The sequence below is a fragment of the Saccostrea echinata genome, unplaced genomic scaffold, assembly GCF_033153115.1.
Source record: "Saccostrea echinata isolate AGI-Se365-2 ecotype Australia unplaced genomic scaffold, CSIRO_AGI_Sech_v1 ptg000054l, whole genome shotgun sequence".
Lineage (NCBI taxonomy): Eukaryota > Metazoa > Mollusca > Bivalvia > Ostreida > Ostreidae > Saccostrea > Saccostrea echinata.
The window spans coordinates 22,505,160-22,521,768 of NW_026889803.1; the positions used below are offsets into that span (position 1 = coordinate 22,505,160).

The following is a 16,609-nucleotide window of genomic DNA, read 5'->3' on the forward strand; positions in this document are numbered from 1 at the left end:
ATTACAAAACATTGATCGTTAGAGAGTAATAGTTGAAAAACTTTTGGCCCCTCTAGGCCCCTAATTTGAGGGGTCAGCCCCTTTTTCTTGATATTGCATGAAAGGTCGTATCATTCAGCACAACTTTTCTTCTATATGTTTTAACAAATTAAGAACAGGTATGATGATATGAAAGAAAAGGTGTTAAATATTGTGAGATGTTTCTGAGACATTTTTTGAGCCTACCGAGCTTCGGCTCCCTTTGCGCTAGAGAGATTTGGACACTCATCTACAAATCTACCTTCACTGAAAGTTTTGACTCAATATCTTAAGTCGTTTCTGAGGAATATCCAGGACAAGCCAACACTCTGAAAATCCTAAATATCTCAAGATTGATTGTGACATCATCAACGAAAGATTTCCAACAAGGTTCAGATCAAAACCTATCAGATCTTAAAGTTTCATGAAAATTGGCCAAGCTGTTACTGAGAACTCGGGTGCACAAAATAGGAATAATAATAATAACTAGAAACTCATTGCGAGCAATGAGAGGTCTTCCGTCCGATTCTGAAAAAAGGAAAACTCAAGCTGAAAAAGTGATAAAAGAAATTCAGACTCTCTGGAGATTTAACCCTGGTCGTCAGCCTGAAAATCCAGCGTGCTAACCATTAACCATTCCCTTTTTTGCATCACTTCCTGTCACGACCGGAGGTAACGGCGATAGAAGATTTTGTCACGATTCAAATAAACTGATGACTGACTATCAGTCCTAAAAGTTTTAGACTTCAGTCGTTTACTGCTGCCGAGCAATAGACCGGAAGTTGATGTTTTATTTCCGGTGGAATCTAACATATTTCAAAACAGCGAAAGAGATGCAATAAAGTGATGCAAGTTTTAGTTTAAAAAAGAAAGAAGAGAATATGAGCGCATCCTCTGATCTAAAAAAAATAAAACAGGTTTTGTAATCCTCAGAAATAGTTCTATCATTTAATAGTTGCATATTTAAGATCAGAGATTACGTCCTATATAAAATTTTGAAAAATAGCTTTAAAAATTGGCTGTTTTGTAGAAATTTTCAGGATACGAGGAAAATGACGCATTTCGTGACGTTTTAATGCATAGGCTAGCCAGAAATTTACGTCATTTTTGATAGATACGCAGTCATCAAAGGTCTAAATGATATTTAATGCATTGTCAACTAAAATCAAGCAGTTTCAGTTTTTCTGAAATTCACAGGGCCAAAAAAGGCCCTAAGTGAACCTTGTTCTTTAATATTAAAACCACTTCACTAGCGCAATGTACCAGTCATCATTGATGTTTACCTTGCACTCATTCCCTGAAGTAACGAGTGTCAGGCAGGTTATTATTTTTTTCTTATAGTGCGGAATTATAGGATGAAAACTAGCCAGCTAAATTTTGTGCAAATGCTAGTAGATTTACATCGGATTTGTTACTTGAGTTTTAACAATAACTGATAGCAGAGAAAATAATCTGTTATTGATAAAAACTAAAATAAAAACCTATTGTGTTTACCTCCTTTATTCTTTATGCATTCAACTTTCTATTCTATGCAATTCCAAATACAGACATGTCCGTGTAATCTTTTTCTGTACTTCTACACTACTGCATCAGACAATTGTGAAAGGCGGGTCAAGATACATTATTTTGTGTCACGAGTAAATCTTCGCACCTTTTCTGTGAAATGCGTCTTCAATTGAATAAGTTTACGTGATAGCTTCAATGAAATTTGAAAACAAATATGTTGCTATAGCCTGATTTTCGAGCCTAAGAATGTTTATTTCTCACACGGTACATATAACATATCGTATACGGGCAAGTAACATAAAGGCAGTGCTAAGTTTTCTTACACATTTTATATTCCTCTTTACCCCCAAAGTGGACTATTCCATTCAGTAACACATTAATGAAAAGACTTGAATGTTTTGGAACAAAACACGTCTCGCCATATGACGCTCAAGGAATCTGATACCTATTATGTTCGGTAACTTGCATCTATAAAGGAATATAACCCTACTAAAATCAAAGAAAAATATTGAAAAACGTAAAAGTTAAAAAAAAAATGACTTTTTTAATTCGCTTCCGGTAGCGATCGGAAGTACTCACAATGCACGAAAAGGCAAACCCGCACATCTATAAGTCATGTTCTATGGTCTCCAACAATTCTCCAATTCATATCATTAGCCATTCTTTAGATCTCGCGCAGATAAAATTTCATTTCAAAACCAGAAAATGTCCATAACTTGGAACCGAAAAAGAATTGTTCAAAAAATCTTCCAAATGTGACAATGGCATTTAATAGCACATTATCCTTGAAAGATTGACAGAATTCTCGAGATATCGCGTGCACAAAATTCTCTGTCATCAGAAAAGTTTATTCCTCACTCATAACACTATCTGTATGACGTTGAGCATCCCTTTGTTTTCTTCATACATAAAATACTATAAAACGTAAATTCTATAAAATATCGCGTAATTCAAACGGAAAATAATACCAGATATCATTTCAAAGATACAGTCTTATATTTCAGCTAAAAAAGTACAAAAAAATCCAGATATTCTGGGAATTGAGTCCAGGTCGCCCTCGTGAAATTTGAACACGCTAACCATTACGATTAGCGGGACCATCATTTCTTATGGAGACTCTATTATCTCTGGTAAAATCATTAAAAAATATTGAGACAAAAAGTTGAAAAATTCGACTTTTTTAATTTGCTTTTGGTAGCGACCGGAACTATTGACGACGCACAAAAAGTCAATTCCACAAATCTAGAAGTGATGTTCTATCATCTCTAATAAGTCTCCAGTTCATATCTTTAGCCGTTCTTTAGATCTGCCGTGGAAAAAATTCCATTTAAAAATCAGGAAATTGCCCGTAGCATAGAAACCGGAAGTGTATTTTCCAAAATTCTTTCAAATGTAACAATGCCTTTTCAAACCAAGATCACCTTCGTGAAAATTCAATATGGAAACCACTACACCAGTGCAATTTTACCAGCCATCATCGATGTTTACTTTGTATCATTGCGTGAAGTAACCAGCGTCGGTGAGGTGAAAAGTTCTTTTATATAGTGTGGAATTATAGAATGAGAGCTAGCTAGCCAAATTTTGTGCAAGCAGATTCACATCGGAATTCCTTACTTGAGTTTAAACAATAAGAAAAAAATCTATTACTGATGAACTGATGAAACTGTTTATTACTTCTTTTATTCACATTTTTATTCCAAGCAATTCCATATACCTGTATTTCATACAAATGTGTCCGTGTAATCTCTTTCTGCACTTTTGCATCAGACCATTTTTCTACTATGAAAGAAGAGTCACGATACATTATTTTGCGCCAATCGTGGCGAGTTAATCTTTGCACTGTTTCTTTGAAATGTATTTCCTATTGAATGGTCTCCATTCTCAGATATATTATTGTATGTACCGTACAAATTACTCTTTTTATTGCATTTGGAGGTCAGAGTATTTATGTTTTTAAAAACAGATTATCCATTTCATAATCTGCCAGATCCAACGCAGTACAGTTAAGGTGCCAAATGGAAATATTGGCGAATTTTTTAGATAGAAAATACATTCTTTACAAGGATGAGCATTTCTTTTTAGGACTTTACTAATTATCAGACAAATGCAATGTGGTTGAAAACCAGATGTTGATGACGATTAGATTTCTTATTTAGACTTGTCACGTGATGTGGCAGTCATGTGATTTTAGCAAATATACTTGAAGTATTGAGGTCATCTATAAATTCTAATATTGCAAGGGCAAAACCAAGTTAAAAAATCTAAGTTTAACATATGATTATTTTCAACACTCATTGTAGTTTGTGAAAAGTGCTGCGAACCTATATAGATTCTACTACATGTACGAGGGGAGATCAAAATGTTCGCAAACAAATTGAATTACTTCCTTAAAAGAAATAAAATGTGGTTTCAGTTTTCATTATTTTTCAAAGTAGTCCTCTCCGATTTTAATGCACATCTGCCATTGTTCTGCCCATGCGCGAATCACGTGATCCAGGCGACCATGTGACATGCTTCTTAGCGGCCCGTTTACAGAAGCTAAGAGATTTTTCCAAGTCTTATATTTCTTACCACGCAAGTAATTTTTTATAACAAGAACAGACCATCTGTCAGAAATGGCCAAATCTCGCCAATAGGATGGGTGGATAAGGATAACCCTTCCCAGAATTACCATGGTGACCATCACAACCCGAGTCCCCTGTCTCGGGAGTGTCGTTTATCCAATGTGGAAATAGTATGGGCACCTTCTTTTTTTCATATCTCATATGTTTAAAGTCTAAAGTAAAAGATATTTTAGGAATTTAATAATTATATTATTGCTCACATATTCAACTATTTTTCTTACTGTAACTTGGCGATCTTTTAAAACAAATTGCTCAACTAAGGACACATCTTTTTACCGGCTTGCTTTCACTGGGCAACAAAACAGACATCATTTTAAACCATCTCCAAGCCTTCACTAAAACATTCAATCCAAATGATTATTGAACTTCTGGTAAGTCTTTTGTTTTCATAAACCTTGTACAAATTATCATATTCTACTGCAAAGGAATTTCAGAGATATACATTAAACTTTACAGCCGTTCGTTGCTCAAGTACAACTGAGTCAACCATTTTTTTTGTCACAATTGACTTACATACTGATGTCATTTTCACATTGTGAGGTCACAAACACGGAGCAAAACATTATTTAACAACTGCTATTTATAGAACATCTGTAAGACTATATTTGTGCTAAATTTCAATCTGATCTGAATTGTGGTTTTTTAAATATAGAGATAGTTCGCGAACTTTTTGATCACTCCTTGTATCTAATTGCTAAAATTACATTTATTAGACCGTATGTTGAATATTTTGGTGGTCAAGTACATAAAATATAGATATAATTAATTCATTTGCAAGATTTCAACAGATTTGCAGCACTTTTCAAATATCTTCATACGTCTAGAGTTTATGTGTAAAAGCTTGTCATAATTCATTGAGGGTATGCCCTTGCAATAAATCGATTTATTATGACCCTTCTATTACCTTTCAATGCATCTGCATACAAATATACGACAGTAGCACTTGTCTAGGGAATGTGCGGGAAGTATATGAATAAAATCATAAAATAGACATCGCATCCAAGTTAATGGCCTCTTATATATCTACAATTTATATTCTATTTAATTACAAAATACATTTTTCATTGTATATAACTTGATCCGCCTCTCACTGCATACAAACTGCTTCAAATTTTACAATATGACGTCACATTGAGAAGTGCATTGTGATCAGTGAATTGTTTATATACTGCTGTGTGAGATTTAACCAACGACAATATTGCATGCACTAGTTAGTATTGATGTAGTTTAAAGCTATTCAACAGTTTAAAATAGCAAATCATTTCATTTTGTGGTAATTTAAAGAATTTATATTTTTGTGTGATGTCATAGTAAGCATTTCCCGTATAAATTAGGCCCCGCCTCCTTACTGCAGCCTTAACTGTGCTGCGAACAACAATTCCTTCATATTTCATTGATCCTTGTGGTAGTTTCGATCAACAAGACACTCGGCTTTCTCCATAAACTCCGACCTGCCAATCGGCAATCTTCGACTGACTCAGCTATGCTCCATACAAACCTCGTAAGTGATTGGTGGAGAAGTATGCATCAAATCGATTACATTTCTCCGGAACTGCCTTGTAACACATTTCATATTTTACTCAGCATAAAGTTCTTCAAACATTTTTTTCTGTTTTCTAATTCTTCCTTGTATATTGGTTTTGATCACAGCATCATGTAAGTAGTCTTTGAAAGCAAAACATAGTGTTGCTTCATAGTAACTCACAGTTCAAAGGTATAACATTTGGAGGAATTTCAAATAAGGTCACATGACTTTATCAGCAACAAGGTACAACACTTTTGACGTCCAAGGTTAGTGTGCGAGGAACGAGCCACCCGAGGAGCTCCGAGTGCCAACCTGCTCGTCTGAGACAGCCGCCATTTTGGACCCGCTTTAAATTTTAAAATGCGAATATCTAGAGTTTGGATTGATCAATTTTAAAACAATTTGCATATTAAGCATTTACAAAAGAGATTTGCTAAAATTATAAAAAGAAAATTGAAAAACAAAAAAAGTTAAAAAATGCCCTTTTTTAAATTTGCTTCTGGTACAAACCGGAAGTGGTGACAATGCGCAAAAAGATGATTCTGCAAATCTAAAGGTCATGATCTATCTTCTCCAATAAGTCTCCAGTTCATATCTTTAACCATTCTTTAGAACATTCATCGACAAAAGTCCATTTAAAAATCAGGAAATAGTCCATAACTTGGAACCAAAAGAGAATTTACCAACTTTTCCTTGTGATGAACAAAGTTCATTTAATGACACATTTTTCCTGAAAGTTTCACTGAAAACCACTGAACAGTTTTCGAGAAAATGCCTGCACAAAATTTGGTCAAAAAAATAATAATAATAACTAGAAACTCATTGCGAGCAATGAGAGGTCTTCCGTCCGATTTTGAAAATAAAAACGTAAATTCAAGCTGAAAAAGTGATAAAAGAAATTCAGACACTCTCGAGATTTAACCCTGGTTGTCAGCGTGAAAATCTAATGCGCTAACCATTAACCATTCACTTTTTTGCATCACTTCCTGTCACGACCAGAAGTAACGGCGATACAAGATTTTCTCGCGATTCAAATAAACTGATGACTGACTATCAGTCCTAAAAGTTTTAGACTTCAGTCGTTTACTGTTGCTGAGCAATATTGTGAGAACAAATTCTAATTTTGAGGACAGGTAAACAAGCGACCGGAAGTGAATTTTAAAAAAAAAAAAAAATCTCTGATGTTTCTCTAGACATTTGCAGTATCTACAAAATGCATAAAAACATTTCAAGTACTTTATCGATAAGCAATATTTATGAGAAAGTTAAATATCGAAATAACGTAGTTTATCACCTAAAACCGGAAGTTGACGTTTTTGATTCCGGTGGAATCTACCACATTTCAAAACAGCAAAAGAGATGCAATAAAGTGATGCAAACTTTAATTTAAAAAAGAAAACTTAAAATTTTCGATTTCTTTGATCACTTCCTGTGACAACCGGAAGTTACGACTGACGTGTTTAACCAAAATGGTTTTGCCTACTCCTCAAGGTCTGTTACTCATAAAAATTTGGTGTTTTAATCTTTTACCTGTTTTTGAGATCTCGCTCAGGCAATTTCTCATTTTGATGACAGAAAAACACGCGACTGGATGTGAATTTTACAAAGATATTTGAGGTTACTCTAGAAATTTGCAGTCTCAATAACATATCTAAAATTCATTTCATATACTTTATCTATAAAGAATATTTATGGGAAAGTAAAATACTCAAATTATTAAGTTTTTCTCTTATAACTGGAAGTTGTCGTTTTTGTTTCCGGTGGCACCAACATCTTTCGAATCTGTGAAAAGATGCAATAAAGTGATGCAATTTTTAATTAAAAAAAGAAAAGTTGAAATTTTCGATTTCTTTGATCACTTCCTGTGACGACTGGAAGTGACGACTGATGCTCTGAACCCAAATGATTTTGGCTACATCTTAAGGTCTGTTGTTCATATAAATCTGGTGTCTTAATCTCTTACCGTTTCCGAGATCTTGCTCATACAACTTCTCATTTTGAGGACAGAAAAACACGTGACCGGAAGTGAATTTTACAAAGATATTTGAGGTTACTCTAAACATTTGCAGTCTGAATTACATATTTAAAATTCATTCCAAATACTTTATCTGCAAAAGATATTAATGGGAAAGAAAAATACTCAGATTATGTCGTTTTTCTTTTATAACCGGAAATTGACGTTTTTGTTTCCGGTGGGACTAACATATTTCGAAACTACAAAAGAGATGCAATAAGGTGATATAACTATTGATTTGAAAAAAAAAGTTGAAATTTAACGATTTCTTTGATCACTTCCGTAAGCGACCCGAAGTGCCAACGACGAACAGAAAGGTGCCCTCTCCAATCTAGAAATCATGTTCTATCATCTCTAACAAGTCTTCAGTTCATATCTTTAGCCATTCTTGAGAACACTCATGGACAAAATTTCATTTTAAAATCAGAAAATTGTCCATAACTTGGCACCGGAACCGAATTTACCAAAAAACGGAATTTTATATAAAATTCATATAAAGACCTTTTATCCCTGAAAATTTCAAAGAAATTCATTGAATAGTTTTCGAGAAATCGCGTGCACAAAATTTTGTCTAAAAAAAAGAAGAAGAAGAAGAAACAATAGAATCACTATAAGGTCTTCCGTGAAGACGGAAGACCTTAATAACTAGATACTTATTGCCTAGGCAATAACAGGTCTTCTGTTTTTTTGACTTCTTTGGAAAAAAAACACAATCTTCTCAAAAAGATTACTCTAAATAATTAACAAAAGTTATCCCAAGGCTTCCAAAGATATGTAAATAGAGATAAAAACAAACGGAATTACTTTTCTGTTTTCTTTATGTACTTCGTCATGAGCGAAAGTGCTCCAAACGAATAAAATGTTCATTCTACACCTAAATTATTTACAACTGATCATCCCTAAAAGTTTCCATGAAAAACTACTCATGTTTGAGACAACTTCTGGTTTTTTGGTTGGCACTTCCAGTGAAAATAATTTGCATGGTCATGGTCTATCTAACATCTGCATTAGCCAAACATTTCTGTAAAAAGAAAAAAAAACTTTAAAAATTCACTTTTTTTCCATCGCTTCCTGTCACGACCGGAAGTGACGGCAATGTATGATTTTCACATGATGTAGATAAACTGGTGACTGACAAAAAGTTCTGAAAGTTTTAGACTTCAGTCATGTACTGTTTTTGTGCAATTAGGTGAATAAAATCTCAATTTGAGGATAGAAAAACACACGACCAGAAGTGCATTTTCCTAAGATGGTTGACTTCACACTAGACAATTGCAGTCTCAATAACATATGTAAAAATCATTTCAAAAACTTTATCATAAGTGATATTTTTGGGAAAGTTAAAAATCCCAATTACATAGTTTCTCTCTTATAACCGGAAGTTGTCGCTTTTTGTCTCCAGTGAGACCAGCACATATAGAAACTGTGAAAGAGATTCAATTATATGAGTTTTATTTCAAAAAAGAAAAGTTTAAATTTTTTATTTCTTTGATCTCTTCCTGTAATGACCGGAAGTGAGGGCTGACGCTATTAACCCAAAGAGTTTTGCCTACTCATTAAGTTCTATTACTCGTGTAAGTTTGGTGTCTTAATCTCTTACCGTTTCTGAGATCTCACTTTGACAAGTTCTTATTTTGCGGACAGTAAAACACGCGACCGGAAGTGAATTTTACCAAGATATTCGACGTTACTCTAGACATTTGCAGTCTAAATAAGATATCTAAAAATCATTTCAAATGCTTCATCTATAAGCGATATTTATGGGAAAGTGAAATACTCAAATTATGTAGTTTTTCGCTTATAACCGGAAGTTGGCGTTTCTGTTTCCGGCGGGACCAACATATTTCGAAACTGCAAAACAGATGCAATAATGTGATGGAAGATTTAATTAAAATGAGAAAAGTTGAAATTTTCGATTTCTTTGATCACTTCCTGTGACGAGCGGAAGTGACGGTTGACGGATTTAAACATATTCCACAAACATACTTGTCATGATCTATAATCCCTGAAAGTTTGAGGTCTTAATCTTCTACTGTTTCTGAGATATCATCTGGACATGATCTCTTTTGAAAAAAAACGGAAATTGGACATATCTGATGACCGGAAGTGAATTTTGCAAAATCCTTCAAAATGTTTTTAGTTTATTTTATTTGTCATAATCCCTGAAAGTTTCAAGAAAATCCATCAAGTCATCTCTGAGAAATCGCTTGGACAAAAAACGGGAAAAAAAAAAAAAATAATAACTAGAAACTCATTGCGAGCAATGAGAGGTCTTCCGTCCGAATAACCATCCTTATATGTGATGTCCTTTGCATGTAAAATTACATTATATATGCTCGTAGTAAAGACGCCTAAAAATATATCATGGATCTTTCAAAAATGCAAGGATTTTTAAGATTTATTTTAAAACATGAAAAAAGCACAGATTTCACACAGAAAAAAAACGCCAAACATCATTTATAAGGATGAAAACGTAAACTTAAGCTAAAAAATGAGAAAGGAAAGAACAAGGTACGGTTTTAATACAAATGTTACCCTGTGTTTTTCTTAAAAATGAAAGTGATCTAAAAAATTACAACTCATGCTTTCTGAATCATTGAAATTCCATGCAGAAAGATCATACAAATCATTTTTCTCACATGACCTTTTAAATGCTTATTGTGACGTCATAAACTTGTGCATTTTCCCGTATTTTCTTAAATGCGTGTCTACGAGAAAACCATGCAAAATCCAAATTTTATTATGAAAGGCATTGTGATCATTTTGACTGATTTTATTGTTTCTGATTAGCATCATGTGTCCTCTAATAAATCACGGTATCAAAACTGTCAGGTACCTTTGGGGATCCCTATTATAGCCCTATATTCTATTTTTAGCACATTTTATGAAAATATTTTGAAAAACACCCAGAGATTAAGAGAAAAAAATTGCAGGAAAAAATGCACTTTTATTCAAATGTTACATATTAAATAAATTTAAAGGAAGTGCTCTAACTAGAAATATTTTATTTAATTTCATTTATCAACACTGATTCTGTAAAAGTGGGGTCTAAAATTAGATTAAATCAATGTGTTTAAAATACCACTATCTTTATAATGCTGTAAAAACCCAAGAAACGCTTAAAACATTATACATATCAGTTTAATTGCAAAAATCCTTCAAAATCAATATATAGTTAAAAGGAATTTGGTTGCAAATGGCATTATGCTAATTTAAAAATAGATTGAAGTTGGCTGAAACTATTAGAAAAATTATCTCCCTTAGTGGAACTCTCCTTATTTAAAGGAATTAAAAGTATGGTGTCTTAATGGCAGACGAAAAGATGAAGTGTTGATTTGACGACAATATTATGATAAAAGATCTCTAGCTTTGTTGAAAGATTGTAAAATAGATTCAGCTGAATATACAAGGTATATTAAATGCAGCACAGAAGACATTTCTGTCCCTGAAACGCTTCTTATCGTTAACCATCTTGAACCATGCAGCTGTTATGGGACTTGGACAGTCTATTTTCTGTAAACAAACCTACATGTACATGTATGTGTCAAACACAGAAATATACTTGGTCTACACTGGAAAAGGAAAAAAAGAACATGTTGTCACCCATACCTGATAGGGGAGACGCTATTATGCAAACCCGTTAACCGAGAGGGTCAAGCTGAATGAGGTTTTGCCTATTGGAACTGGTAAGAACATTATGCAGTTTTTGTGTGTCCCTCAAGGAATTAAAAACTTAAGGAATTTTGCTAAACCATTGAAATTAACTTAATTTCTGACCTTAAAGATTTCAGAGAGACACTGTACATGGTATTTGGGTTGTCCATAAGAAATGAAACAGATTTTTAAAAAAAAATTAAAGCATGTTGGGGGTTCCTCCCCTTAGTGAGGGTTGAGAGGACAATACCAGAGTATTTGGGGAATTATGTCATTATAGGTGAAGAAATTCCCCAGTCCCACAGGTCTTAAGGACAACCCTATACATGTAAATATAATATCACAAAGTGATATCATAATTGGAAATATTTACTGACTTTGTCTTTATAGTTTGTGAAAACCTATTGATATCAAGTTTATACAACTTGCATGTCCAATCTATTACATGTATAATGATTTATAATAATGATTTATATTTATCAACTAATTTGATTCCTAATTCTTACAGGTATATGTAAAAGATGTACAGAAACACACACTAAAAAATCAGTATGGAAGTAAAGCTGAAGGAAGAGCTTAAAGGTACATATACATATACTATGTGTTTATAATTATATGTAAAAGTTTTATCAAATTATTTCTGAAATTCACTCAGTAGCTTATACATCAAGTTTCACTTATGAAGCAAAATTACCTGCTTTTATTATTTTATAGCTGAAATACATGTAAAAAGTGAAAACTCTTGAGCAGCAGTCCACTTGCTAATTCTTGTTCTCATTCGAGTATATTTAGTACTCACATAAATTAAGGATTCTACAGTAAATGTTAAATGGTTTTTACACTCAATAGTTTCATTATATTGATAGATTTCACATGTAAATGATCCAATCCTGTTTGGAAATAAAATTTCAATTGCATATTATTTTGAATTAGTTCCAAAAATAAAATCTCAAGTATGATTTCTGTTTTATTTTATGTGTACATAACTGGTTATAAGTATTCATGTAACTATGAGGATTATTAAGTATTGTATAGTTAATATTAAAATTAATGTTTATTCTTTAGCAGAAATGTGTTCCTATTGACAAGGCAACAATTGAATCAAACCAAACAGGTGATCACTTACTGTTACAGTAATATAATATTTTTAAGGTACTACATAATAATAAAGATAATGTCAATGTTTAATATCTCAAAAAATAAAATTAACAAATATGTTTCATTTCCACACTGAAAAATATAACTAAGTGGACATTGTTATCATGAAGTTCAATGACATGAACCAGAGTTTGTACATGTGGTTAACATTTTATAATGTATACATACAAGTTACTATAATCATGATAATGTACATGTAACTGCTCATTCACATTACTGATAAGTAAAATAACAAAGAACAATTTATGTGAAGTTAGGTCTAAATGGTGAAGATGCCTGAATATGTGACTGATAAACTGAAAAGTCCAGTCCATATAGTTCAAGTTTTGAGCTTTCAAATTATTTAATTATGATTCATTCAAAATGTTTCACCATTAGCAGTTTTAGCATTAACTTTAATGTAGAAGAGTATATATACTTCATGGCTTTTTCAATTATTTTACAGAGCAAAGAGTGGAGGAAAATGGAAGAAGTCATGGACATAACAGAAAACATATGACCTAATACCTGTAGGTAACAGCCTCCCCCCCCCCCCCCCCCCCCCAAATAAATGTTTATCAATTATTTATAAATAACTTGTACAGGCAAGTATGTGTGTTTTTATGTAAACAGTTTATTTTGTTGTCCCTTATTTGTTGTACTGTAAGTGGGGATATTAATTTTAGTCTGTCCGTGTGTCATTCTGTCTGTACATGTATGTACTATAACACTTTAATCTGGGAACAATATCTCTTGAAGCCTTTGAGCTTTTGCAATATCATTTCATATCACAACTCCTTACAGCCTAGAGAAGATCCCTATTGATTTGAGGTCAAAAGGTCAAGGTTAGAAATTCCTACAATACAAAAAAAAATTCAAATAATAACTTTAGTTTCCCTTGAGCTTTTTCTGTTAAATTTTATATCATAATTCCCAATGACTTAAAGAAATCCCCTTTGATTTCTAAGTTAAAAGGTCAAGTTGAAAAATTTATATCTTGCAATAAATTATGTCCTGGTGATAATTCTGGTTCTCTTTGAGGTCTTGAATTTATTTCTTTAATAAAAAAAAAAGACACCAATTGACTTTAAGGCCAAAAGCTGAAAGGTTAAGGTTGACCTTTTTCTTTTTCCATCTGCATGTTTTTTTGTCCAGTTCTTCCATCCTCAATTTTTCCCCATAAGTGGGGGCCACAATTCTCTGAATTAGCTTGTTTTATATTTGGATCATTTGCAGGTTTGCATTAAACTCAAGTAGCCATTTAAGGCATTTGGATCTCTTACAAAATAGGAAATAAAGGTGATTCAGGCTAGCATTGCCAAGGTCCCTTTGTTGTAAAATTGAAATTATTCCCTAATTCCCAATGTCATTTAGAACATCAAAATACATGCTCTTTTGCTTTTGGGTATAAATGAAAATTTATTGTACTAAAATGTCTTCTTTGATTATCATGATTATTGCAATATCAATTATAAACTTTAATTCAAACATCAATTTGTCATTGCTTTTACAGATTTTGAATTCATATCATCAGTGCATCTAAATTGGTCAAAAGATGAAAGATCTCAGCATAAATTGTTCAATCATGCAAAGCATATCCTGTCAAATGAAGATTACCCTCCCTTAAAGTGTCAAGTATCTCAGAAATTGGACTATGCAATACTGTACAGGAATATTTTACATATGTCAGCACATTTAGCAATAGGGCCTGTTGCACCATGCCAAGGTACAAAGTTGATGCTTCAAGCTGTCCACAGCATTCCAAAGGAAAAGGATGAAACGTTTTTTTAGCTCACCTGAGCCGAAGGCTCAAGTGAGCTTTTCTGATCGAAATTTGCCCGTTGTCTGTCGTCATCGTTGTTGTCGTGTAAACTTTTCACATTTTCATCTTCTTCTCAAGAGCCATTGGGCCAATTTCAACCAAACTTGCCACAAAGTATCCTTGGGTAAAGGGAATTCAAGTTTGTTCAAATGAAGGGCCACACCTTCTTCCAAGGGGAGATAATCATGAATTTGTGAAAAATTGATGGCATCATTTAAAAATCTTCTCAAGAACCACTGTGCTTGAAAATAAGAAACTTATATGGAAGCATCCTCAGGTAGTGTAGATTCAAGTTTGTTCCAATCATGACCTTCCCCCCAGGGGTAGGGTGGGGCCACAATGGGCGATCAAAGTTTTACATAGGAATACATAGGAAAAAGCCTTTTAAAACCTTCTTCTCAAGAACAGCAAAGCCATAATTGGTCATATTTAAATGGAAGCATCCTCAGGTAATGTAGACTCAAATTTTGTTCAAATCATGACCCCCCCCCCCCCCCCCCCCCCCCCCCCGGGAGAATGGGGGGCCATAACAGGGGATCATAGTTATACAAAGGAATACAAATGATATATCAATAAAAATTGTCTTCTTAAGAATAGATTCAAGTTCAAATCAACCCCCCCCCCCCCCCTCCTCGAACCACTTTTATATCAAAACTTTTCAAGACTGAACTGATTTCTGCTTTTTCCTAGCCAGAGTGCTCAGGTGAGCGATGTGGCCCCTGGGCCTCTTGTTTTTTTTTTTTTCATGACAGTTTCGGGACTCCTTGATTTTCCTAGACACTAATTAATGTTTCATATATTTTGCTTTCTTTCAGTGTAGTACCTTCAAATGTGTTTTTATTTTTTGTTTTTTTTGTTGTTGACAATTTAAAATTAGAGATCATCTTATTAATAATTTTTTTTATAATGTTGCTGTCTTTAAATTTTCTATGTAAAAGTAACATGTACATGATACAATTGGTATTTTTCAAATGCAGTTGAAGGAATTTAATTGAGCATTGTCAAATACTTCATTTAAATACTGGTTGTGTTTTTATGACTTTATGGTATTAAAAAAGACATAAACTTTGTTCTGTTCATTCATTTGTATAATTTTAGGGCAAACAAAATCAGCATTAGAAACAACTTTTGCAGTGAAGAACTGTATGAAAGAACAAGTCTCAATAAGGCTTATCTGTGGTCCCCGGTTACTCGTCAAATTTCTAACATTTATTAAAATGTTTAAAAATTAAATTTTATTATTAATTGCTGTCTTTATTATTTGAATCATCATCTAAAAATGTCAAACAATAGATATAGGCAGCATACGAAGCTGCGCGTTGAAGGTAGGGTCCTTTGATTTTCATGAATATCAAAAGAAATCAGTGACATATACACACTTCAAAACTTTCGTAAACACCGAGCACAGGTTTGTTCAGAGTCAAGTTTGAAATATAATGTGTATATTATATGTGTAAAGGTTGAGTGAAAATATCTTTGTTGAACAACCTTGTGCTCTATGTTTTCTAATTAAAAGTATTGTGATTTTGAATCTCTTCGCTGACTTCATTTACATGCGATTAACCTCTCTATGACCTGTTTAGAATCATAACAAGCCACGTGGTTTTGTATCGTTACAGGTAAATGCCCCCAGTGAACGTGCTAGTTCTCAGTTGAAACGTACTCAGTTTTATATCGATCAGCATGGACTTGTTTGGTTCATCTTGTTATAGCTTTTATTCCCAAAGTTTTGTAAATAGAAAATTGTATTTGTAATTGATTGTGAATCTTGAACATATAATTCGTCTTTGAAAGAAAAATATTATACCAAGATCTTCTTTTTATAGTATCTAATCTAAATGTCTCCGCCCATTTCCATGTAATAGAGAAACCGTGGTCTGATCGGGGGAAAATGTTCCGGCATTTTTAAGTGCGATAGGTGTTAAAAATAGGCTTGTATTTTCTGATATGTTTAATTATTCATTATAAATACACAATGTTTTAATTAGAAATACTTTGTTGTTCACAATGAAAATAAACAAAATACCGTATGCTAATATTTAACCGGTAAACCAAGGGTGTAAAAAGGGACCACACTACTATACTTAAGTAGAATACTCCTTTGGACAACACTGTGAAAAAGTGGATTTTATTTACTGATGTGTTCATACTTTCGAACACTCTCTCTGTTAAACTTGCAATTTTATGTATTTGCAGTTTTTGCAATGTGCATTTTCATGCTAAGGGATCCTGTAAAATGAGCCCCATAGCTACATGTATAGCCAGTTCATTGCTATAATACATTAAGCCTTGTCAAAAACTCATGATTT

General features: G+C 33.2%; 1 protein-coding gene and 1 long non-coding RNA gene across 3 annotated transcripts in view; both read left to right on the forward strand.

The window, feature by feature from the left end:
• Positions 1 to 16,609, forward strand: part of LOC133206152 (protein HGH1 homolog) — a 62,619-nt gene that overhangs the window by 36,781 nt on the left and 9,229 nt on the right. The gene's annotated exons all lie outside the window — the stretch shown is intronic.
• LOC133206159 (uncharacterized) lies at positions 11,885 to 14,323 on the forward strand. Its single transcript, XR_009723713.1, has 4 exons — positions 11,885 to 11,923; positions 12,407 to 12,455; positions 12,945 to 13,008; positions 13,992 to 14,323. It is a non-coding gene; the product is annotated as an uncharacterized LOC133206159 (long non-coding RNA).